Genomic DNA, 22807 nt, shown 5'->3' on the forward strand with positions numbered 1-22807 from the left:
GACCTCAGGCGGCCCTGCAGAGACAGATGCAACCAAGGACCATGAATGGGGAGGAGCTAAACCCCATGCTTAGACATAGCCAATAGGCAGCTCAGTCTCCATGTGGGTTCCAGAGTATGGGGAGCTGGGTCTGCCTCTGTCATGAACTTGGTTGCTTGCCCTTTGATCACTTCACTGTGACGATGCAGTCTTGCCAGGCCATAGAGGAAGAGGATCCAGGCAGTCCTGATGAGAGCTGATAAGCTAGGGGCAGATGGCAGGGGAGAAATCCCTCTTTCAGTGAAATAGAAAAAGGGAATGGGGGGGAGGGATGAAGGGTGGGACGGGGAGGAGTTGAGGGAGGGGGCTACAATTGGGATATACAAAGAATAAATTGTAAAAAAATTAAAAAACATCCTGAGACTATATATGTATATACTGGCCTTGCTTCCTCTTCACTCTCTGATCCTGACTGCAGCTAGAATGTGACCCACCGGCTCCTGTTCTTGCCAGCATGCCTTTTCGGCTATAATAGAACATGTGGTGATTCTACTGAGAAGTGCTTGGTGTTGTTCATTTGAACAGCTGGTTCCCAAACAAGGTGGCCTTGTTTGGTGAAATGAGGAGGTATAAGTACTTCAGTAGGTATGGGCTATAAGAGAAAAAGGCACTAGCTACTTTCAGGTTTCTCTCTGTGTGCTTGTATTTGAAGATGTGAACTCTCAGCTTCTTGCTCCTATAGCCCTGGCTGTTGCTTACTTCACCACTGTGAACTTTTTCTGTTGCTTTTCTTTGATAAAGTCTCATGAAGTTATCCTGGCTGGCCTGGGACTCTCTTTGAAGACCAGGCTGGACTTGAATTTGGGAAGATAAGTCTATCTCTGTCTCCTTCGTGCATGCTAGGATTAAAGGTGTGTTTCACTATGTCTGAACCTCTGTTCTGGACCCTTATTTCTCTGAAACCATAATCAAAAATAAACTCATCTCTAAGTTGCCTTGATCATGGTGTTTTATCATATCTATTGAAAGATAATCAATACAGAATGATATCCTTACTTTGTAAACAAGAATATAGGCCCCTCCCCTCAAATTGTATCTTGTCAGTGTATTCTGTTACCTGTTCCCTTTCCAGCAACATCTTGAAACAGGATCTTGAAACACATCGTGATTCCTGCCCATTGGACTGAAAGGTTTGTGTAGGTAATCTTGGAAGCAATAGGAACAAGACTGAATTAGAATAGGCTTTTGGCTATTATGGACCACTCTGAAGTGTGAGGGTTGCTCTAAGCCCTCCTCCTGGCTTTACTTTCCTTGAATTTGAGGATCAGATCGGATCCCTGAGATGCTGTTGATGCTGTCCACGAGCTAGATGGAAGAACACTATGTGGCTTCCATGTAAGAGTGCAATTGTCAAATGGTGAAAAAAGAGGTCGAAACTGTGGCCCACCACCCTCCCTGAGGTCATCTCCTTTGAGATGATTCCCACTGGTGGAGTCCTCCACCTGGGCACAAATGTCCAAGGAGACGCTTCTTTTGAAGCAGGAGCAGGTTGCTTTGTAGCGATAGAAGAAGAGAAAGGTCTCTGTCTGGTGAGGGAAATCACAGGCCATCTTAATCCGTCTTCAGGTCTTGTAACCGATCTAGGTCACATGAAAGTATGTAGAAGACCAGTTTGCAGAAAAAGAGGCGTTCAGGAAATAACTTCATTTGAGAGGAGTATGTACAGGAAATAAAAGTTTTGTTTGCGACTTCATAAGCTTGGTGCATTTTAAAGATGTTTTAGCTGTTCAAATTTGTTTTGTCTCCTGGAACAGTGACACACAGAAAGACGTAATTCTCTGTGGTTTCTAGTGGATCATTTGAGGCATGTAACATCAAGGATTGTTACTTTACAATGTTCCCTTAAGCAAGGTTGAATTTGCTTTGAACTTTAGTTTTTCATAGACTGGAATATACCTAGATCCTCCCCAGTTAAAGCGTGGTGTGCTAACGGTCGAGAAAGAACTGGCAGAAACTGAAAGAAGCTGTAGTAGTTTCTCTAGCAGCTGGGATTCGGTGTGGAGCTGTGAGTGAAACAAGCTGTCCTTTAAAGCCACCATAAATGCAAGCCAACAGGTAGAGGGTGGGAACTGAACTCTCAACACTTTCCAAAAGGGTTGCATGGCTGGTTATAACATTCTTTATTTGGAAATAAAAGACCAAGATACCAGTATCCTATCATTTTAAGAGTACATTGTAGAGCTGAACTTTTGAGTTACCATGCAGAGTTTTGTTTTGTTTTGTCATGCTGTCATTCATAATATGTTTGTGAAAATCCTTGGGATTAAAGTTTTGTTACAAACAAACAAAACAAAACACAACCAAAGCAAAAACAAAAATAAAAACAAAACCCCATATAAGCAGGCTTATAAAAAGCAAGCGATTGAAATACAAAAATCTTTGCCAGCTATCTAAATGGAGAAGGTTTAATACCTAGAAGAGATAATTCAAGACATCAAATATATATATAAAAAAATTAAACAAGCTGATTGAAAATTATCCATTGACCTGAACAGAGTGTTCTCAAAACAAAACAAACAAAACAGAAAAGAAATACAAATGACCAATAAACACTTTCAACATCGTTAGCCAACAGGGTAATACAAATTAAAGCTACTTTTATATTTATTCTCATATGAGTCAGAATTGCTATAATTAAAAAAATAAATGCCTGAAAATGGTGGTGTGGATGTGGGAAAAGGGGAAACATTATGCACTGTCAGTGGGAGTGCAAACACGCGTGGTCATTTGCAGAGCAGGCTTGAAATTTCTCACCAACTAGAAATAGAACCTCCATATGGTCCAACCATACCACTCCTGGGCATCTACGCAGAGAACTCCCTATCCTACCATAAAAGACGCTTGCAACATTCATATTCACCGTTGCTCCATTCACAATAGCTAGGGAATGGAGTCATTCTGGGTGCCCATTAGCTGATGAGTGGATAATGAAAACGGAACACACACACATGCTTTGTGATTTTACTCAGGCTGCAAAGGAAAAATGTAATTTTCAGGTAAATGTATGATGATGGCACATGCTCTTGGTCATGTATGGATCTTAGCTTAAAACCTGAGTTATGTCGGTTTAATCTGCAGTGCCTGTCGGAGCCAGGAAATTAGAAAGGGATCACAGGGAGAGGACAACTGTCTGAAGGGCATACAGGTCACAGAACATAGGTAAAATAAAGCAGAGATGGGAATACTGGATTAGAAAGGCTTAAGCAGGAAAGATCCAGTTGGAGATTCAGTGGAAGAGCTAATCAAAATGAAGGGTATATCTGGGAAGCAGAGAAAACCTTGAGTTAATGTGTCCTGGTGACATAGGCATGACCATGTCCAAAAAGCTAGCCTTAGGCTCAGAGGGAAGCGGCAACCCCACTCCTTTTCCCCTACTCTATGAGGCTCCTAAGGATGGCAAAGCCTTCCTGTGGGTGTGTCTGGATGTTGATACTGTGTACAAAATACTACAGCCTGAAAACTGCTTCTGATTAGCTAAACCTGTTACCCTGACCAATACTACCATAAACCCTGCCTCCTTGTTTATCTGAATGGTATAATTGTCATTCTGTTCTACTGATATGATACAGGTGGTGAGCTTCGGAGGCAGAGGAGATTGTGTCTTTTCCACCAGAGAGCCCTGTCTGCTTGCCCCAGCAGTTTTGTGTGTTTGTGTGTGCATGTGTTTGTCTTTTCTTCATCCCTTCATCTCCCATCAGGTTTGTCTATGAAGCCTTTCAAGAACAACAGAGGTGTATAAGAAAGTCACCTGGAAACCTACTACTTGAAACTCAATTTAATAAATTGGTTGGATAACAGCACAGAAGCCCTGTACATCGTGGGCCTTTCCTGGAGGTTTAGTGAAGACACGGAGAGCTACATAGTTTACGGCTGTTGGTCTTTTGCTGGGGCAGCCTCTCAGCTAGCTCCTAACTTAACCTAACTTCTACAGCTCTTCCCCCTCCACGTGGTTAGCACTGCCTACCATCCGGCTCCATTTCACCTCCCTTCTGCTTATAGCCAGGACTGCCTGCTTCTCAGTCTGCCAGGAAGTTCCGCCCCTACTTTCTACCCCAGCACCGGGTACTTCCTGCCTGTAGGTGCTAGTTTTTCTTTACTTTTCTTTTTTTAAGATTAATTTATTTATTATTTATATAGTATTCTGTCTGCATGTGTGCCTTCAGGCCAGAAGAGGGCATCATATCTCATTATAGATGGTTGTGAACCACCATGTGGTTGCTGGGAACTGAACTTAGGACTTTTGGAAGAACAGAAGAACAGCCAGTGCTCTTAACCTCTGAGACATCTCTCCAACCCTGGTGCTGGTTTTTCAAATGTTAATTTATTTGGGGGTTCCTTAAAGCTTCCAACCCTGCAACCCCAGGTAGTCGAAAAAGAAGGTTGGAAGGGAAAGAGAATGTAGAACGTTTTACTTCTTTCCCCTGCAAAGGATTCTTTTTTTGGGCAACACCAAATCAGTCAGTACCAATTTAGTCATTACCAGTAGCCAGTAAACCAGGTAACCAGTAAACCAGCAAACCAGCAAGTGCAGCAAGCAGTCTTCTGTTCTCCTTCTCCAAACCACTGTGCCTTCTCCCTCTGGCCTGTCATATTTATACCACTCAAAGTCCTCAGAATTCAAGTAACTCCAGCTGGCAAAAACCACGCCCTTGCACTAGGCAGTTATCAGCTGTGGACAAACTAAGAGCCCACACTTGGGATTATAACAAAAGCATGTTTACATAACATAACCGAGTTTTTAAGGAACCCAAAACCTCCATTACACTGCCCCCAGCTCTGGCTGCCTGCTTTTTCTTCTGCAAAAAACCACATTCTTTAATCAACTAGTAGGTTGAGGAAGATCCCCTTTCCCACCACAGCTTGCCTCATTTTAAAGGCAGGTTTGGAAGTGACATTCACATTTCAGGCTTCAGATGACAATTAAAAACACACTTTTTTCATAGCCAGAAAATACAATATGTATGGGTCAACCCAGCACCTGTGCTATTAAACAAAAATCCAGTACCAGATATGAGATAGTAAGATATTAGTTTGTGGCTAGGGAGGCCCCAGAAGCACCCTCAAAGAGTATAGTTTCTTTCTGTTACTCTTGGTTTCCAATTTGAGCGGTGTGATAAGACCCTCAATAGGTTTTCTCCACTGAAGAAATGAGGCAATTCAAGTCAGATTAAAGCGTAAAGGCAGGACTATTAGATGCAGCTGTTGGACAGGTTCACCGGTCCCAAGGAACAAGGACAGAGAAGTCAACATCGGGAGGGAGACAGTGAAGAAGAAGAAAAGGAGAGAAAATGCAGAGAGAGAGGGGACCAAAATGTCTGGATTATGTAGAAAAGCTCTGCCCCTGGGCTGGAAAGTTCAGGGTAGGGGGCAGGGTATGCCAACCATTCCTGGTAACAGATAGGGACTAAGGGATGGTGGGAGAACCTGGAGGCCAGATCTACTTTGGTATGTTAGCTATGCACCTCAGTTGCTTGCCCTGGGTCTGAAACCCAACAGAAGACACCACAGGAGCTAGAGAGAAATAAGCTGGGTCTGAGCTGGCAGCTTCAGTGTCTAGCTGGCTTTCCTGGTGCTTTCCTGAAGGTGCTATTCAGGGTCCTAGAGGGGGAAAAAAAGCATCAATGATGTTATCCAGAGGTGAATTGTATGAACTTAGAGCAACCTACTAGTGGAGACAGTTTGCCTGTGCAATAGTGGCAAGACTTTTTTGAGAGTAACAAAGCTCTCTCTTATTGGATTTGAGGCCCGTTCTGCAGGAGAGAATCCGTGCCTGGTATCGTAAATCTGCTCCTTATAATATGGCCACAACAGTCATGGGCTGTGGGGCATACTTAGTACTGTTTAGTCAGACCCATATTGCATCCAATTGCCTTCTAAATCTCTGTGTTCACACACACAGACAAAGGGTTTCTCTCAGTCTTAATCAGAGGAGCTTCGTTTTGTAGGGAATGGCAGGAAGAACGAGATTCATCATGGTGATGAGAATGAGTAATGGCTGAGGGCTCACCCCTAAGAAAGACCTTCTTGCTGCTCCAGCTAAAGGAATATTCCGAGAAAGGGGACAGAAGCAATGTAAGAACCAGAATATGCGCAGAGGGATGTCACCTCCAGGGATGACACAGTCATTGTAATCATGAAGTCACAGCAGCTGCAGTTGCATGCAGTAGGCTTGCATAAGAACGGACGTGCCAACAGTCAGGCATCGATGTGGGAGGGCCTCTTAAGGGGGACATGCCCCTCCCTGCTGACCTATTGGAAACAGATAGATGTGGTGGAAGGTTTTATTGATTTATTTATTTTTAACGTGTCTATTGTTTCGGTCCCAAATGTGGGCGAGGTTTTAAACAGCCTGTGTTGACTCTGAGAAGGGATAGATAGAGGCCTACAGACAGGGTGATATTGCTTCACTACTCTTCATTTTTCTACAACTCACTTCTTGGCCCTCCGGTTGAGTCTTGCAGCTTTCCTTGACTCTTTTCAGTTCGGTGGAGTCTTTCTGTTTCTGCTGAACCATGCTGCTGCTGCTGATTGTGTTGATTACTGTTTGGTGTTGGCTATTTGGCTGGTGTGCTAATATCCGGACAACAGAGAGTAGACTCGCCCCAAGGAACTACATCTAAAAATGTCCACAACCCCTTTTTCCTAATAACCTTTTTTCTTCCCTACCTCTGGTCAGTGGGTTGGAAGAAAGGTGGAAGTTTAAGAACCCTAAATAAAGTGGGTTTTTGAAAAATCTCAGCCTACAGACAGATGCCAGGGAAGGGGAAGTCATTAGCTTCAATTGTGGACTTTCTGGCTTACCAGAGGGATGGAAGGAGGAAAGAAGAGAGGCCTGGTGTTACTTGAGGGAACATGCTTATCCACAGCAAGGGGGTATAGCAGGAAACTATCATTCTAAACCCTGAAGGAATACAGAAACACAGGGCAGGGAAGGGACAGTTGCTGTTTGCTAAGTAGGGTCTTTGTTGGAGCCGGCAGATATGGGTTCATTGAAGAGGGAGTCCTCTGGTCATGTAGAGAGTCTTAATCCGCTGGAAGTTGTATATGGATCTTGTGACTGCAGTCCTGCATTCCTGAAGAGGTCTGTAAGCAGGTGATTTGGTTACAGAATAAAACCGAGAGATTTTCCTGGAAGTTTGAGGGATAAGGAGGAACAAGGGTGGGAGAAATGGAATGGGTGGGTGAGAGGAAGTGGGTGTAGAGTTAATTCCTGGTGACAGTGACTAGTCCCGTTGTTATGACTGCTGCATCAAAACGAGCTAGCAGACAGAGCAGGGAGCTACACAGCTTCAGAGGAAGGAGACAGGAAAAATTAGAGGACTGACGTTAAGAACTCTATCTGACCTGGGGAGAAAGGGATGAACTAATGTTTTAACTAGAGTTTCTTCACAGAGTCTAAAAGGACTTTTTGCAGAGTAAACAGGAGCAAAGGGAGATGTGGTGGGGTGTCAGCTACTGGGAGAGTGTATGTGCAACAATTTGTTTGGGTTTAGGGTAAAATCTCTTAAGTAAAGCATTTAAAAGACAGGGGTAAAGCATGGGTAAGAGGATAATAGGGAGGAAAGAACTGACCCAGGAGAGGAGCTAAAGCGGGGGGGAATCAGATGCCCATACATAGGAGACATATGGTTGGACTCTTTCTGGTCCTGAGTTTAGGGACTGGGGGATTGCTTTTGTGGGCTTGGGGGTCGATCTCTTGTTAACTGCTTCAAGGCTGTTACAGGGTGAGGAGAGGGGCAGCATTTACAGTTCCTCAGAGGAGGACTCATCCAAGCGGTCACAATAAAACTTAGCAGTCGTCAAAGATCCAGAACACAAGTCAGGAGGTGATAACAGTGCAGCTTTGTGGGGGAACTTTAAGAGACAAGGCGACATGTGGAAAACTTTTACATCAAGATTACCATGAATCAATCTAAGGTTAAGTGTAAAGTTAACATAAGGTTACATATTTATACACTTGTACAACTGGCTGAACCATGTGCCAGAGTTCTGTGCAATGAGCTGTTCGTTTACATCAGACTCCAAGATTACACAGTAAGCAGAATTTATATTGTCAGGCTATGTAAAGAGTCAATTAAATTCTAAGTTGTATTCCCCAAAAAGAAATGATTTCCAATTTTCAGTTAAAAAAAGTATATTCCCAGAGATGGTGGCTGCCTTGTCAAGAATAAATGATTCATTTTACAAAGTTTTTCCCCCCAAAGTAACCCTATTAACAGAACGTTTAAAAAACTTTACATTTTCATTCTATATATTGAACCAACAGATGAAAGATGAAAACCACCAGTCATGTCAAATCTGTAACAAATAATTTACAGGTAACAAAGGTGGAATTAACAAAGGCTAAAACCAACTGTTTAGTCCATTTGTCAATGGACAAATCTCCAGGTCACCACATGCTGACAGCTGTAAGTAAGCATGTTTCATCTATTTAAAAATAAATTAAAAAAAATTAATTGGTTGTTTAGAGGCATAATTTGTAAAGCAAGATAAAGAAAATTCAATGAGCTTTAGCACATACTGGCTTTTGGAATTTCTCAGGAAACCTTCACAAGGGTGGCTCAGCCCTTGAAGGACGGTGGCGCCTCTTTTTCACTTGGGCACGTCTCTGCAGAAGCGCTTACACCTCTTGTGTGCTTCAGTGCTGCAGGCCCTGGCCCTGGGTAGAGCCTGGACTGTGCTCTCAAAGCACCACCGGCGATCCCAGGCTGGAGAGAGAATCTCCTTCATCTAAGTCATATCCTGAGGACTTGAGATATTACTTAATAGAATCATCTGCTGACTCTACAGATACAAAACAAACTCTCACAAATACTGCTCGGATATTCTGAATAGCGTTCCAAATGCATGAGTTAGATGACAGAAATCTGACGTCCTCCTTTAACAAGGGAATATGCGTGGCTAGGGTTTGGGCCCTGGAATTAGCTTTGGCTAAGAAGAGAATTGAAAGTCTAGCTTTAGTAGTGCAGGAAAGAGCAAATGCAGATAATTCCATCAAAAGAAAAGACAAACTCAGGACTGGCCATATTTCCCTAGTATCAGTCATCACTTTTTCCACCAGCTCATTTTAGGGCACAATGTCCTGCCTTTTATTTTAGGGAAGAAGGGGTCAGAATATTTGCAATAGGCTTTGGTAAAGTCTACCTTACTTGTTGAACTCTGTCCAGTGTAATTTTTACTTTGAGGTCAATTTGATGTGAAGTGGCTGGCCTCCTCAACCACAACAGCAGGCCAACTCTTAGCAGGTCTGCAGTGGAAGTAACTACAGTATGAGTGACAGGTAGTCCATGCAATTGAACCCATCCCCGTGTCAATGCACAAATGCAGCCATCTAATTTTTATCTTTGTAATTTAAAAATAAGTTCTTTGAGTCTCAGCAGCTTCAACACCCTGCTGGGTAGAGTCTTTCAGAGGCTGTCTGTGGTAGGCTCCTGTCCTGTTTCCTGTTTTCCCCTTCTTCCGATGTCTATCCCGTTTGCTGTTCTGAATGAGGACTGAGCATCTTACCCAGGGTTCTCCTAAGTAGGCTTCTGTAGTTGTACAGATTTTAGTAGGTTTATCCTACCTATATTATATGTCTATATAAGTGAGTATATACTGCGTGTGTCTTTTTGCTCCTGGGATACCTCACTCAGGATGATCTTTTCCAGTTCCCACCATTTGCCTGAAAATTTCATGATTTCCTTGTTTTTAATTGCTGAGTAGTATTCCATTGTGTAAGTGTACCACAATTTCTGTATCCATTCCTCCATTGAGGGACATCCGGCTTATTTCCAGGTTGTGGCTATTATGAATAAAGCTGCTACAAACACGGTTGAGCAAATGTCCTTGTGTTCTTGAGTATATTTTGGGTATATGCCTAGGAGTGGTACAGCTGTATCTTGAGTAAGTGCGATTCCTAATTGTCTAAGAAAAGTGCCAGATTGATTTCCAAAGTGGTTGTACAAGTTTGCACTCCCACCAGCAATGGAGGAGGGTCCCCCTTTCTCCACAACCTCTCCAGTATGTGTTGTCACTTGAGTTTTTTATCTTAGCCATTCTGATGGTTGTAAGGTAAAATCTCAGGGTCATTTTAATTTGCATTTCCCTGATACTAAGGATGTTGAACATTCCCTTAACTGTTTTTCTGCCATTTGGTATTCCTCAATTGAGAATTCTGTTTAGCTCTGTACCCCATTTTGAAATTGGATTACTTGGTTTGTTGCTTTTTAACTTCTTTAGTTCTTTATATATTCTTTATATATTGGATATTAGCCCTCTGTCAGACATAGGGTTGGTGAAGATCCTTTCCCAATCTGTAGGCTGTTGTTTTGTTTTGATGACAATGTCCTTTTCTTTACAGAAACTTTTCAGTTTCATGAGGTCCCATTTATTGACGGTTGCTCTTAGAGCCTGTGCTGTTGGTGTTCTGTACAGGAAGTTGTCTTTTGTGCCAATGAGTTCAAGGCTCTTCCCCACTTTTTCTACTAACACATTCAGTGTGTCTGATTTTATGTTAAGGTCTTTGATACACTTGGACTTTAGTTTTCGGCAAGGTGATAAGTATGGATCTATTTGCATTTTTCTCTATGTTTACATCCAGTTAGACCAGCACCATTTGTTGAAGATGTTATCTTTTTACCATTGTATGGTTCTGACATCTTTGTGAAAAATCAGGTGTCCATAGATGTGTGGGTTTATTTCTGGGTCTTCTATTTGTATTCCATTGATCCACCATTCTGTTTCTATGCCAGTACCATGCAGTTATTATTACTGTTGCTCTATAGTACAGCTTGAGATCAGGGATGGAGATACTTCCAGAAGATCTTGGGCAGATTTCAGGGAATCTTATGAAAGAAGGGAGAGATAGAAAGGCCTGGAGGGGACAGGAACTCCTTAAGGAGACCAACAGAACCAAAGAATCTGGGCACAGGGGTCTTTTCTGAGAATAATACTTCAACCAATGACCATGCATGGAGATAACCTAGAACCCCTGCTCAGATGTAGCTCATGGCAGTTCAGTATCCAAGTGGGTTCCCTAGTAAGGGGAACAGGCACTGTCTTTGACATGAACTCTGTGGCTGGCTCTTTGATCACCTCCCCTTGAGGGGGCGGGGAAGCCTTACCAGGCCACAGAGGAAGACGATGCAGCCAGTTTGGATGAGACCTGATAGGCTAGGGCTTGATGAAAAGGGAGGAGAACCTCTCCTATCAGTGGACTGGAGGAGGGGCATAGGAGGATAAAAAGGAGGCCAGGCAGGATTGGGAGTGTATGAGAGAGGGAGATACAGCTGGGATACAAAGTGAATAAATTGTAATAAATAATAATAATAAAAACAAATTCTAGAATATTCTGCCCCTTTCTGCAGAATATTTAAGTTTCACTCCTTGAGAACAATATTCTCTTCCATAACCAAATTGTAGCACTCATCTTAAATGAATTTAACAATGGTAATTTTTTGCTAATTCACTGAAATATTCTAGTTTCATTGACTGACCCATCGCTTCCATCTGTGCACCTTTACTCTCAAAGCTTAGACACATCAGGTGTTAAGTCAGTTGTCATGGCTGTTTGATTTTTTTTTAAAGGAATATTTCTCAGGTTTGATTGTTCAAAAACATAAGATTCTTGCAGAATGTGATTTTTCTCCACCACCTCTCACATTTTAAAATTGAACCTTTCCCAATTTGGGTTTCATGAATGCTCCCTGATAAACAGAGCCAGGTGATGTGCTCCCGGTAAAGAAGTCACAAGGCTGTGTTTGTGTCAATCTGGGGCAGGTGCATCCTGAGGCACACTGGCTTGTGTGTTCCTGACTTCCGATGCTCACTCTGCTCGCACGGGCCCGCACTTCTCAACTGTGCATTTTTTTTCTTTTGTAGTAATAAATAACCTGTGGGAAAATGGTACCAAACCTACCCACTCTCTTCCCTGCCCTCCCCAGAAAACTTCCTGTTCTCTGTTGTGGTGCTTGAGTCCATTTTCTCTGTGGTTATTCTACTCATTAGAAATACACTAGTATTTATTTGCTTATTTTAGTTTTACATTCTTTGTTTTTTGTTGTAGTTCCCTCCCCATTTCTTATCCTTGATATTTTTCATCCTTATTAATTTTAATTTACTTAATATGTAGAGGATTGGCATTTTTCTAAAAGTAACAATTGTATTCAACAGTATTTATAAAGATTGTCACTTCAGTCATACCTGCTACATAACCTTTTCCCATCCACCATTTGCAGGTAATAATGTAGTTTTTTTTTTTTTTTCTACAATGAAGGCACATGTTCATGTATTTTTATTTCTTTTTTAAAAATAATTTATTTATTTTTATCTTATGTACATTGGAGTTTTGCCTGTATGCATGTCTGTATGAGTGTGTCAGATCCCTGGAAATGGAGTTACAGACACTTGTGTGCTACCATGTGGCTGCTGGGAATTGAACCAGGTCCTCTGGAAGAGCAGCCAGTGGTCTTACTCGCTGAGCCATCTCTCCAGCCCCCTTCTCTTCTCTATTCTTAAGCAAAAGTAAAGATAAGCTGTGTTGTGCCTGGTTTGGTTGACTCAATTGCTTTGGAACACATTCCACATAATGTGATATTTTATATTAGTGTGTTCAGTGGAATTAAATTGACAAACAATTAAAAATAACCCGATTGTTAAACAAAAGGGGCTATCTGAATTCCAGTTAGTAAAGAGCCTTTTCTAATCCACATGTTGAATTAAGAATATTTTGAGAGGCCTGTGAGCTGGCATGAACTCCATGCTCTGGTCATGCTTTTCCTTTGGCCCCTCTCTATCAGAAGTTTAAGACACTAGAAAAAATGAGGATGCAGTCAGTCCAGGTGCTTATCAAAATAAGCTGTCAATTACATAAGTTAACTCTAAAATTTTATCACCTCAGCATAAAAATATTTAAAAATTCTCATGAAAATTATAGAATGTATGGTTTCCAGGTTCATCTTTATTTTTCACTTAAACACATTGAATTTCTTTCTATTTTGGTATTTCAAATAATTTGAGTGTAGGTCTGCGGGTCGTTGCAGAGTCATTTTGCCTGTGAAAGCTAAGTATAATGTTTTGTTCCCATAAAAGATAGAGATCACAGTTTTCAAGCTTCTTTTAATTAGAGACGGGTGAAAAACACATCCTTATGAACAACACATCTCACTTATTTTATCCGGATTCAGTGCAGTTGAATTTACTAGGACATAATCCCTAAGGTATTGAAACAAGGTGTATACCCACCCAAGTTGTTCTATTTCTTTAGGTCAGAGGATATGGGGCTGCTGTGGGTTAGTAGGAATACCATGAGTAAAAAATCAGTGAGAATTAATATAAAACAAAGATGGGTCCAAAATTATCTCTCTCACTGTGAGTACTGGCATTGCTTGTTTTCCTAATATTTCCTAGTTATAGGCAATGAACTTCAGCTTCCTTGGTTTCTTCTAGCATGTAGAGAATGCCAGAAAGATAAGAGATCAAAAGTCAATATCAGAGCTCCGAAGGAACTGACCAAATGACCTCCTTGGAAAACGTTCTTGTCACGGAGGACAGTGAGGCTCTCGGGGTAGCATGTGAAACAAATGAGTTGGCAGAGAGGAAGGCCAGAAACCTTCCCGACGAAGGCCAACAAGTAACAGAACAACTGCGGAGCAATCACTGCTTGTAAATGTGTGAGAAAGTGGGTGCGTGCTAAGGACCAGTAAGGGACGAGGACCTCAGTGGCAGCATAGGACTGTTGGGCTTTTCCATCTCTGGCCTTATATGCTTTGGAAATGCATGCTATTTGTATGGAGTGTTTGTCTCTGTCCGTGTGTTTTGTTCTAGGACACGAGAAACTGGAAATGCTAGTGGTTACCTCCAGACTCTAGTGCCCAAAGGATAACTCCATGAACATCTTGTCCAGTTCTCTGATTTATGGACTTCCCTGAAAAAAATAGTATAAAAAGTGAATAATGAGGTGAGATAAGAAATTATTAATTGACCAAGAAAGATATTAAAATCTTATTAGTGACTATCGCCAATGTTCCATAAAAGAAAGAACACTTTAATACAAACAATTATGGGTTCTCAATAAATATATAGAAAAAAATGAATAAATGCACTTTAGGTTGAACAAATAAAAACAGAAGCCTCTAGTGAATACATTGGGAGAAATGTCTTTCTGCTTTATTTCTGCTTTCTTTACCCTCCATTTCATACTGACAGAATTTTTAAAAAGACAGGTAATTCAAAGTAATATGTTGAATCACTGTGTGATGCAATCAATATTGGCAAGAGGAAGATTTATTTTGTCATGTGGATTTCTCAACCTGAAGACCTTGACACGGCTTAATTATTTTAAACATTTTCTTCCTAGTTAAAAGTTCACTAGCCTTTGCAATCCGGCATTACAGAAGTATTTTTAGTTCGCTGACAAGTTAGGTTTACATCCTTCCATATGCATTTTCTCCTCTGCTTCAGTTGCTTTTTCTGTTTTTCCCATTCAGACCAATGAGAATATTTTACTTTTAATTACCTTCTGATGTGTCTGTGGGTGGGCTTGTGCATTTGCTCCCAGGTGCCCGTGGGGCCCAGGAGAGGGAGTTGGAGTCCTACAGGGTTGTGTTCCTGATGTGGGTTCTGAGAACTGAACAAGAACACTCCACAAGAACACCTGGGGCATTATCGTCTCTCCAAACTCATGATGTTCATTAATTTTTTAAAGATTCATCCCAATTCTAACTCCTCCAAACAGTCTTAATTTTCTTATAAAATTTCATGCCATTCCTCTGTGCTGTCATGATATTCTTGTTATTTACCTTATAATCCTGAATCACACTTACTTTGTTTCGATTATTTGTCTTCAACCCACGTTACTGACATCTTAGCTGTGTCTGAGCTCCCCTCCTTCTGACTTTCTTATTGTTGAACAATGAAATGCTACTTCTCATTCATGAGCTTTCATGCCTGCAGTTCCATCTCATTCTAATTGTTTTCTTCTCATCATCTCATTATTATTTTCATTATTATTCTTTGTATTAGTAGCTGCACAAAGTCTTTCTTGACCTCTTCTCCCACTGCAGCAAATGAAATAATTTAGTCAACCAATTTAATTTTTTACCTGGAGCTAATAGATAGTTTTTGAAAGAATAAAATTAGGTTTTTCATACAAATATTAAAAATACACATGAAATATTTTATTTTTATCCTTCAATTAACAAGCAAACTAGGAACATTCTGCAACTACTCCAGATGAGAATTCGACTTACAGATCTGCAAATTTATTGGCATTAACATAATAGGAATCACTGTGGCAGGAGTATTTCTGCACTGCTGTTCTGTAGACTAACTCCTTTCTCTACTGAACTTGAATATTTTAGTAAAGATAATAATGCATAGTTGCTGCAGTTATTTCCTTACTTAAAAAGGCAACTTAACGAAGAAAGCACTCATTTTGGCTCACAGTTGAAGTTACAGCCCACCAGGGCAGAGAAGATATGGTTACAGGAGGGAGAGGCAGCTGGTCACATCTGGTCTGCAGCGAGGAAGCAGAAAATGATGAAAGCTTGCGCTCAGCTGGCTTTGTCTTCTTCACTCAGTCTCGTGCACAGCTCTCCCACTCAGTAACAAGTAACAATATACCTAATCTAGATAATCCCTCACAGACACACCTACAGATTCCCTTTCATGACAGTTAGGATGGTTGGCGTTAATTATCAACTCCACGGATCCAGGGTCAGGGGGAAGAGCTTTTAGGCGTGTCTGTATGGGATTGTCTTGATTACATTGACTGAGGTGGGAAATACCCACCCTCTGTTGTTGGCAACGTTCCCAGGACTGGTGCTCTGAATTGCAGGAAATGGGGAAATTAGACTGCTACATTAGCACCCAGGCCTTTGCTTGCTGTCTTTTCCAACTGTAAACTTAATGTGAGCTCCTCTTGCTGTGCCTTCCCCACTATGACAGACTCTGTTGAACTGTGAGCTGAAGTAGACTCATGCTTTTGTCTAGATGTTTCCTCACAGCAATAGAAAGAGAAAAGAAGACAGACATTATCCTACTAAGTTGACAGTCAAGATTATCATCACAATAACCATCCTCACTCTACTAGGGAGATGCCTGCGATCTTCTTGGCCATGTGAAAGCTACTGACATTTTCCCCACCTTTAATGTGATCATTATTGAATTTACCCTTTAATAATTATTTTCAGGTCTTTTGGCTTGGGGGAGACTAATGGGCAGCTTTGGTCATCCAAAATCCAGGTTTATCTGATACCATTCACCTCCACCATACCACCCATGCTTGGCCTCATGAGGTCAGAGCCATGTACTTGAGGTACAGTGGAGGTGATATTGGGGCCAAATCTACCTCTGTCACCAAGATTCATCTCCTGGACCTTTCTCTAAAAGGTGACGGTTATGACATTACAAAGGCAACACATGACGGGAGGTTCTGAGGATGACAGTGAGACTGACTTTCAGAACAGACAGATTCAGGCTGAGTTTGCAATTTCTGCCTCTGTCATGATCACGTAAACCCTGAAGGAGCCAGCAAGAGTCAGGGAGCAGCAGAAGAACAGTAAACTCAGAGGGCATACCACTTGGATGAGATTGTAAACACTGCTTGGCAGGTGTGGCACTGGTCTTTAGCCAGAGACCACTCGGGAACCATTAAGGAGATTCTGGGTACTACATAGCTGGCAGGCTGCAGTGTGTATGGCTCTGTATGACATGTATTTATTAGAATGAAAGGGTCTTCAAGGAAATTTGACCATGAAAGAATTGAAGTGTAGTTAGCTGGTAATTTTGAGCACAATAATTTTTTTTTTTTGTGTGTGTGTGTGTTGCAAAATACTTTAGTGATTTTTTTTTTCAATGCAGCTTATTCAGGAACCTTGAACAATCATCTGACCCTGGGGAAAGCCAGCCCACAGCTTAAATAGCCTCTGGGTAGCCAACCCCTTGCCATCCTCATGACATCCTAGGTGACACCAACAGCAGCGCAGTGGAACGCTCAGCCAGTTAGAAAAGAACAAGGAAGAATACTTCAAGAAATGTTCATCTGACAAAAAAAATTATTTTCATATTCCTCCCCTCCTTATCACACCCTTTAACTTCAGAGTGAACGAACTTCACTCTAACCTCCTTTCTATTTTAGTAGAGAATTTCTTATTTTCACCTTTAGTTTGAAGCTGGCCCCAACAAGGAAAAGTAGTAAGTATGCTTTCAAACAGTGAGTGAGTGCAGTTTACAAAAACTACTATGCATTTTATGAATCTGGAATACAGGTACATAGGGCTCCAAACAAGAATGTAAGGACTGGATTTGATTACTGAACACTGCATGCATATGTTGAGACAGCACGTTACATCCTAATTAATGTGTTATAATAAAAACTGTGAGCAACTTTTAGGCTCAAGTATAAGAAAGCCTTGGAAAAATGTGTTAGACAGATTATTTGGTAATTATTTCACTTTGTTTTTCTAGTGGTCCTGTTTAACTCCCAAGTATAGATAGCTTAAACATGTATTTATTAGAATGAAAGGGTCTTCAAGGAAATTTGACCATGAAAGAATTGAAGTGTAGTTAGCTGGTAATTTTGAGCACAATAATTTTTTTTTTGTGTGTGTTGCAAAATACTTTAGTGATTTTTTTTTTTCAATGCAGTTTATTCAGGAACCTTGAACAATCATCTGACCCTGGGGAAAGCCAGCCCACAGCTTAAATAGCCTCTGGGTAGCCAACCCCAGCGTGCCACGTGGGCAATGCAGATAGGTCCACATACATGGAAGCAAGCCAGATCCTCAGCCTTAGCCAAATGTGGAGTTGTTTGTGACAGAGAGCACTCACCATCGAGAAGGTGGAAGGTGGAAACCAGCTCCATCTTTCAGGCGCGGCATTCCGCAGCTCTCTACAGTTCCCCCTTTTTGTTTTAGATGCATCAGGCAAGAGTAGAGGTCTGATCTCTGATATTAGAAATAAATTGGGACTTTGTACTGATGTTCATTTAGGTGTCATCCACCCAAAGAGCATCAGACCCGTCCGATACCTTTTTCTCAGAGGCGGGACCTGGGGCATCAACCCGCATGCAATCAGACTTGCTCTTCTCTGGGTCGAAAGCGGCTGACCCTGAGGAGCACAATAATTTTTAGAGACCAGACTACAAGCTAAGATCTTCTCAATGGAGTTTTGCTTTACTCAAGTTTGAGAATGAGTCGTTATCATCAGTATCCTACAAAAGCAAGGATGAATACCATAAAAGATTATAAAGCCTTAAGTTATACACTATGGTGTAAGTCCAGTACAATTGGATTCTGAGGTAGGTTGCTTATGCATTACCTACCATCTATCTATCTATCTATCTATCTATCTATCTATCTATCTATCTATCTATCTATCTTCTATCTATCATCTACCTATTGATCTATCTATATTTTTATCTCTTGAAGCTCAGGCTAGCCTCAGATTAGCTAGAGAGGTGAGGCTGGTCTTGAACTCCTCACCCACATACCCCCACTTTTCAGTTATGAATATAAACATAAACTAAACCATACCGGGCTCTTGATATTTGAACAAGTTTTCACTCTGTTTGAGAGTGGCCTGAGCACAGGAAGATTGCCGGGAGGAAAGATTGTCAGATTTTGTCTGTTGGGCAGTCGTTACTGGGAACTTGTAGTCTACACATAATGGTGCAATATTATGTGTAGACATGTGTAGACAGATAAGGAAAGGTATGCAAGCCACCCCTCAGACACATCGGAGAGCTGTTGAGTTGTTACTGTTTGTACCAATAACTGAGAGTTAGATAATGTAAACAACTTGTTTGTTTTTAAATATACTGTCAAAGTTAGTACATTACAAACTACAGTCTTACCATGTTAGGTTACTGTTTTGTTTTAATGGTAGAAAGGACAGTTGATTAAGAAAGAGAATATGTTTTCAAAGAAGGACATGAGTTAGATTTATGACAAATGCATAGACATGACAGAAACTCAGTGGCAACAGAAGAATAAAGGATTGAGACCTCTGGGTCACTCACAAAGCATAGATTTTCCGTGCTTATGCTTTGTTTGTGCTACCCTGGGTAGAGATCAGTTTCCAGTCTTTCTCACTTTTCAGTGATGGTTTATAATATTTACATGGTTCTAGATGCTTGTCTCTTATTATCTCACCTAAACCTCCAAACAATATCAAAAGAACAATGCAGTGTAATGTGTGTGTTTTGGTGAATTGAGTATCGAAACTGGGATTTGAACACATGGAGTCCGGGATTTGAGCACATGCTTGTCTTTGCATAACTGCCTTGTAGCCAGACCGTGCTGAGTCCTGCACTGGATGAGAATATCCTCTTTTGTTTCCACAATGAAATTATACTTGCATTTTACAAGTTACACTTTGCTCTTTTTTGCTCCTTCTTTGGACAGGCAGAGGGTTCTTTCACAAAGTGAGTTAGTGTTGAGTTATCAAGAAAATGGGAGAGAAAAGGAGCTGTTAACAGTAAGACCAAAATAGCCCCTTTAACAAGCGCCAATGGGATGGAGTGGAAGCAAGTCTAAAGGAAAGCATAGCTAATAAGATAGTTTAACTGTTGGATGTGGTTAATCTCAAAAACCAGCTATGAACCACAAATAATAAACAAATAATAAAGGGCAACATTTAGGATCTTTATAAAGTTCAGTGCAAAATCATCATATCTGAGCTCTTACTCCTTAAAAGTAGGTATTGACATTTTTATTTATTCTCTCTCTCTCTGTCTCTCTCTCTGTCTCTGTCTCTGTCTCTCTCTCTCTCTCTGTGTGTGTGTGTGTGTGTGTGTAGGCTGGAAAGCAGCATTGAATCACCTGGAACCAGAGCTATAGGCAGCTGTGAGCCATCTGACATCTGACATGGGTGTTAGGAACTATACACGAGTCCCCTAGGAGAGCAGCGAGAGCTCTTGACTGTTGCAGCATCTCTCCAGTAGGATCCATTGCTCTTGTTAGCAGGGTGAGCTTCATCAGTTTCCTCACCTGTATGACAGAGATACCAAGTTCCTACCCTGTAGGGAAAAGAAAAGCACGGGGGTGTTTACGTGTTTAGTATAGGTCTGACATGTAACTGCTTCCTAGCTATTAGCTATTCCATCCTAGCTATTAGCCTGTCTGAAGTGTTCTTCTTCAGGCTCTTAGTTCCTTTTCCTGCTGCTGTCACAAAAGCAAGTTAAGGGAGAAAGGTTCCACGGTAATGAAAAAAGACTTGGCAGTGGGAGCTTAAGTCTTTTGGTGATGTTACATTTGCTGACAAGAAGCAGAGTGATGTGCTCAGCAAGATTTCTTGTTCTTATGCAGTTCAAGATCCCAACTTGGGATGGTGTCACCCACTCTGGGGTCTTCCCACTTCAATTAACTTCAGATAATGCATCATGGGTTTATGTAGAAGCCTATTTCGCTGGTGATTGTAGAATTTCTTTCTTTCTTTCTTTCTTTCTTTCTTTCTTTCCTTCTTTTTTTTTTTGATGATGATTTTGCAGTGAGAGTTTTTATCTCATGGTCATGTTGGAACCCAAGTTAAAACAATTATGGAAATAACATCAAATGTAACTGCAGGATAAAAACAAAACAATTCAAAAGCACCAGAATGGGCTGAGATCCAGGTAAGTATAGGATGGAGAAGTCTGCTGTTAGTCACATGACAGGACATTACAGGTCACATGACAGAGTAGCATGGGTCCTTGTACAGATTACATGACAGGATAACATAACACCTGGGATGAGCCATGATTTATTCTTAGAATTTCCCTCCCATCTCAACAACTTCCCCTCAATAAGTGAAATGGGAATTAATAAATAAAATCAAGTCAGTACTTCCCTTTAAAGGGAACTCAACTTATATCAAATGATCCAAGAAGGCACCCATAATGATCTTACAATCGTATTATATTGGCCATTAAAACACTGAAGTGAGTTATCTAACTGTGATGAGAGCTTTGGTCAGTTTTCAGCTCTATAGCAATTCACTAGTTTGGGTTAAAGAATCCACTATGTATCCTGTTTGATCCAAAACCTGAATTTTAGCCATTCAGCTGAATGGCTAACATGGAAAATAATTGTAAGTACAGAATAAATGAGCTAATTTATTTAGTAATTTAGAGATTTGTCTGAATCAAATACAGATTTTCAGGGTCCAGTTTCAAGATTCTCTACTATTTGCTGTTTGTAGAGTAAGCTCCATCTTATTATTTATTTATTTATTTGTTCATTTGTTATTATTTATTTGTGTGCACATGTGTAAGCTCTGGCACACATGGGGTTATTGGTTGGAGGACAGCTTTAGTGGGTTAGTTCTATTTTCCCACTGGGTAGGCACCGGTGAGCAAATTCAGCCTGGCCCACCAGCCCTGGGTTTAGTTTTTTCCAGTGACATAATTATGTTTTCATTTCAGTTCATTTGTGGAATTGTAAAAAGGCAAGCAATTGTATCCAGAAAGGACCGTCTTAAATTAAAATAACTTATTCCTCACTTAATTGCTCTTTGGATATTAGAGGATCCTGGGAAATTGCAGGTTCAGTTTTGGGGCCCTCACTAGTTTTTCATTTCATGTTAAAATGAACAAGCAAAAAAAAAAAAAAAAAAGCTTCAGAAAAAGTGTTGTCCTGCAGCTTTATCCTGCTGTAGGTTTACACTGTATTTACACTATTTCAAATCAAAAAATTAAAATTTCTTTTATGAAATGATCTTAAAAGAAAAACATGATTCAAGGAAGAAAAGTTTTATAACTGTAGAACAATAACCAAAATTTCAAAAATATAGCCCCTATTAAAGAAAGAACATTCTGTCATGTTGAGTGAAAAGTGATTACAGCCACTTGGAGAAAAGTAAATTCAAAGTTTTTAGCTTCCTAGGAGTAAATGAGAAAAATTCGGCTCATTGATAGTAAATAGCTATGAAAAACTGATGCAGCCAGTTAAGGAACAAGATGTAATGAGATGAGGAATTAAAGAGACTAAATATAATGTTATATAAAATTAATTACTTAAGAAATTGTTTTATTAAAATGTCAGTAAAAAAGCCCAGTGACTCTGCTATGAAAACAAATGGTTCTTAGAAGGAAGAGAGTTACTATAGCATGTACTGCAAATTATCTGTGGCCTTAGACACCTTCCTTGTTTCTCAATTAATTTTACTGCTCATGAATTGAGTGTTGGTGCAGTCGTGTCTTACTCCTCCAGTCAAACCACATGTCCTTTAAATAAGTTACCGCACACACTAAATACTGTTTCTTAGCTGATATTGAATTGGTGGACTAATAAAAGAGTTCACACACAAACATCCTCCCACACACCCCACCCCCACACAAATATATAAATGTGCTTTGAGACAGTGCTATTTATCACGTAGTCTCCATTGACCTGGAGCTCACTGTATAGATCAAGGTGGCTCTCTGCTCACAGAGATCTACCTGCCTCTGCCTCCCAGGTGCCAAGATCAAAGGCATGTAACACCATGCGTGGCTTGATATGTTCTACAATAGAAGACCATGAAATATGTAGCTTATTTACAGCAAAATACATACTGGATTTATAAGACTTTATATTGGCAAGTATTCTTGAAGTTTGTCAAAACAGTTGTATGTGACGACAGAAAGAATACGTGAAATAGGATTTGATAAATAAAACCAAGTAAGTGCTGTCCTCTAAAGATGATTTAACTTATATCAAATTATCCAAGAAAACACCCATGTTCACTTCCATCAGCAGCGAATGGACATTCACCTTTTACTTCAGCCTCAACCACATTTGTTGTTTTCTCTTTTCTTGATGATGGCGTC

At 40.7% G+C, this 22807-nt stretch overlaps 1 pseudogene; it reads left to right on the forward strand.

The window, feature by feature from the left end:
- The window catches only part of LOC110556201 (serine/arginine-rich splicing factor 3-like), a 46899-nt pseudogene extending 45257 nt beyond the window's left edge, over positions 1–1642 (forward strand).
- Positions 1643–22807: the final 21165 nt, after the last annotated feature.

This window comes from Meriones unguiculatus, chromosome 16 (assembly GCF_030254825.1).
Source record: "Meriones unguiculatus strain TT.TT164.6M chromosome 16, Bangor_MerUng_6.1, whole genome shotgun sequence".
Classification (NCBI taxonomy): Eukaryota; Metazoa; Chordata; class Mammalia; order Rodentia; family Muridae; genus Meriones; species Meriones unguiculatus.